Source organism: Ixodes scapularis, unplaced genomic scaffold (genome assembly GCF_016920785.2).
Source record: "Ixodes scapularis isolate PalLabHiFi unplaced genomic scaffold, ASM1692078v2 PGA_scaffold8__174_contigs__length_109621045, whole genome shotgun sequence".
Classification (NCBI taxonomy): domain Eukaryota; kingdom Metazoa; phylum Arthropoda; class Arachnida; order Ixodida; family Ixodidae; genus Ixodes; species Ixodes scapularis.
The window spans coordinates 68,739,205-68,743,043 of record NW_024609883.1 but is presented as its reverse complement, the minus strand read 5'-3'; the positions used below and the strand labels follow the sequence as shown (position 1 = coordinate 68,743,043).

Sequence of the window (3,839 nt, the reverse complement as noted above, 5' to 3'; positions counted from 1 at the left end):
TGTCGTAAGGGTGGTCAGTTCTTGCACATTTTGCACAGGTGGCTTTTTCTCTGCAGGTTAGTGACCGATGTCCAAAGCGCTAGCAACAGAAGCAACGTCTTGGATCGGGGACGTAGGGGCGAACTTTGCAGTTGAGATACCCGGCTTTAACTGTGGAGGAGAGCGTTGTCGAGTAGAACGTTAGCAAAATGTGTTCTCTGTCCCGTTCTGCACCGTAACCACAGATGGTGAAACGTCTCACAGCGACCACCCCTACATCTTGAGGTCCCTCCAGTATCTCGTCGGTAGATATTCCAAGGAGATCATCTTCAGAGATAACACGCTGCGTGCTGTTCAGTGAGCGATGTGGAGTCACGGATACTTTGTAATCTCTTACTTGGTTGAGTGCAAGAAGTGCTTTGCTTTGCTCAGCATTTATGACCTCCACAAGCAGGTCGCCAGATGGAAGCTTTTTTGGCTTTAAAAAATTTTCCAATCACAGCTAGTAGGGTCTTTGCGACCAAGAATGGGGAAAGCTTTGCGAATGGTTGATCTTCATTCTGCATTACTATAAATTTAGGAAAATTCATGACTGGCAAAGTAGGGTTTGTTGACGTTTTCTCTACGGTCCGGCCCCTTTTCGGGGGCCAATCAAGGAAAGATTTAGTTTTGGTACCCATATGAATGGGGAAACGATTTCGGCACCTGCGGTGTGCCGCCCACCATCGAGCCCAACTTAGGGAGTAGTCAGCAGCCCATAAAAAAATAGGCTTTGCTGGAACCGCTGATCTACTATCACTTGCCCAGGTGCTATACCCAAGTGTGGTTAGAATAAGGGTACCTGCCACCACACAAGGTTGGCCCTCACCACCAAAGAAGGTGAAAGTGAAGGAGCGGGGAGGGGAGAAAAGAGAAAGAGGAGACGGTATAGTAGAAGAAATTGCCACTAGACTGAATCATCCTGGCCGGGCCTTAATTAACAGGACTTCCGTCTATGAGAAGTGGGGGCCGAAGTGGAGTATTGCCTCACCCGGGGGGCCCCGAAGGGTCCAAACCTGCCCCGGGCTCGGCTCAACCACCAGGATGCCCTTTTCCTCAGACACGGGAGAGCCACGCACAGCCAGACGTGGGCGGGCGAACCCGTATGGCTCTGGGTCCGTGGAGACACCAGTCTCCAAACACCTGCATTCACAGGTGCCCCCTGCGGGGGTTTCTTCTCTTCACAGGTCAAGACAAAGGCGATTTTCAATCTTCCAGCGCCTTGGAATTCCCGGACCAAGGCCAAGTCTCCTGTCTGGAAACTTGACAGAGCTGATGGAGAAGGTGAAATGTCCCTGGGCATTGCTTTCCTTAAATTTCTACTATTTCACGGATTAAGTGCGAAGTGCCGGTACAGAAAAAAGATAATTATTAATTTACAAACAGGAAAAGGCGAACCTGCTTTTAAAAATAATTTGCTAATTAAAACAAACGGGGTGGGCGACGAAAGCACAAAAGGGAGACAAGCTAAAAAAATAAGAGAGTATTTAAAAATACAAAAGCCAACATACGCTATTTACACAAAAGTTTAGACTATATTCTGAGTAAACGAGTATTAGTGAGATAATATTTAGTGCTTTCATGACCTGAATTAGATGGCCAAGGACCAGGTAGGTGGTAATAAGGGTAATTTTGGTAGACTTCTTAACAAGGTTCAGAGTAGCTATCCAAGATAGGTGAATCTGGTATCAATCTGCATTGTGGTCGGGTTCTTTTTGAGGCTTTTCGTTTGTGGACTTTAAAATATCTCCGCAGATGGGTATAGAAGCCTAAGAAAAAAATGCATTCGATAGGCGTTTGTAAAATCAGAAGCGTTAAAAACTGGGCCTGTTTCCGCCGCTTTATAATAAAACAGAGCGCACAAAAAATGTACATACAAGATAGGGCATGTGCAGTTATTGAGCTCTGTCTGTCGCACGCGTCTTATCTTGCCTAGGTTCTTTTTTTTTTTTGTATTTTGTTTTTGCGATTTGTTTCAAAATGTTAGTAAAATCTCTATATTTTAGCATTTTCTATTTTTAAGCTTTTCAAAGTTGCTTCCACGCGTGAGAAAATCCACAGCGATACGTAGATTCAAAAAGCATTTTTTTTTCCTTTTTGTTGTTATGCAGGTTTTTGATAGGTACTTGCAAGAACAGAAACACGCAGAAAACTTAAAAATAAAATAAAGATAAGGCATCCCGAAATTTATTGCGCCAAATTTATACTATAGCTACGAGAAATAGGATGATATGTTCTAAAACATTCCATGTACACATATGTACACTCGAGAACTAAACTCAACGGACAACGGATAAAGCTTTCAGTTTTTATTAAGTAAAAGGTTGCGCGGAAACACACTGTTTTAAAGCATAGTACCTGGCCGAAAGGTGAAAAAAAAAAAAAAAAGTTGGAACTCTTTTTTTTTATATAGGGTGCCGTGACGGTGTTTGACGAGTGGATCCGCAAGTATGGTGACGTGGTTGGGTAAGCCGCCATCGGAGACCTGTTATATAAGCTTAGAAAACTCTATTTGAATTCCGCATTTCCCTTGAAATCTTCATGCGGTGTGCGTTCGTGCACCCATAATTAAGCTTTCTGAGTGGAGGCGCGCCGTCGCATAGAGAAGTCAATGGGATCGATCTAAGTGGATCACTTTGTAAACGAATTCAAGGATACTTTTTTTTTAAATTGGGCACCAGCAAATAATGCTCGAGAGGAAGCATGTTTGTTTTCGGCATATGATGGGGATAGTTACTCTCTACGAGTGTTATTTATTGTTTCCATAGGCACCGTTTTCCAAACCCCATCAAGCAACATTGGGGGTCACCATTTCTTGGGTATGAGGCGTGTGATTGGATCCCGAGTCCTCGCCGAACGGCGACGCAATACTCGTTTTTGATACGAGCTGAGCCGAGTTCACGCCGTACGCTGTCGCAGACCTATACTGCCCAACGCATTATCAAAGCGCCATCCCCAGCGTTCCTAGGCACGGTCTCCTTGCGCCCTCTCTTGGCTATTCTCAGCAAAACGCAGTAAAATGATAATTTCATCCATACTACTTCAGAAATCCTTAAGTTCCCCGGGATATCTATAGAGGGCACTAATACACTCTTATTTAATACCTACTTTAACCTCAGGATTGTACACTTTTTATTCCTGGGAACGATATAATATTGTTGCATTGGGTCCTATGGGCTACTTTGACAAAATTCTAAATTTCTTTTCACTGAAATGAAGAGTCGTAAAGTTCCCGAGGAATATAATAGCTGCCGACTCATAGCACACACCGCAGTCAAAATTTCAGTATCTTAAGTAATAATTTTTATTCCTCGAGACTTTCGAATTCGGTCCGCTTTTTTCCCCTGTAAAGTTAACACTCCGCCGTGCACAAAGCAGCTTGCGGCCAAGCTACCTTTACATAGGCTTGTAACATTGAACGTATCTAGTAATTACGCAATTTATTCAAGGTTTTTCTTCGGAGCCTCGCCTATGTTGATCATCAAAAACTTGGACCTGATTAAAAAGATTCAAGTACACGACTTCTCCAACTTTCATGACAGAGGGGTAAGCTGTTATTATCCTCACCATTCTATCACATAAATGAGTTGCGTGTAAACATAATTACGCCTAGTTACTTTGAGACATGCTAGTCGTAGATTATTTCAGCAAACTTTGGAAATGCAGCATTCACCTCCTGAACTTTTTTAAAAGTTGTTTTTAGGTGGTTTAGCACGTTATAGTCAAAGATGAAGATTTTCAACATTCGAATTGAATTTCGCATAACGAGCATTAAAACCAACATTAAAAGACTGGAAAGAAATTGCGCTGAAATTAATCGT

At 42.9% G+C, this 3,839-nt stretch overlaps 1 long non-coding RNA gene across 1 annotated transcript; it reads left to right on the top strand.

Moving 5' to 3' along the window:
- Nucleotides 1-1,076: 1,076 nt before the first annotated feature.
- LOC115315506 lies at nt 1,077-3,560 on the top strand. Its single transcript, XR_005718003.2, has 3 exons — nt 1,077-1,302; nt 2,432-2,484; nt 3,468-3,560. It is a non-coding gene; the product is annotated as an uncharacterized LOC115315506 (long non-coding RNA).
- The last annotated feature ends 279 nt before the right edge of the window (nt 3,561-3,839 follow it).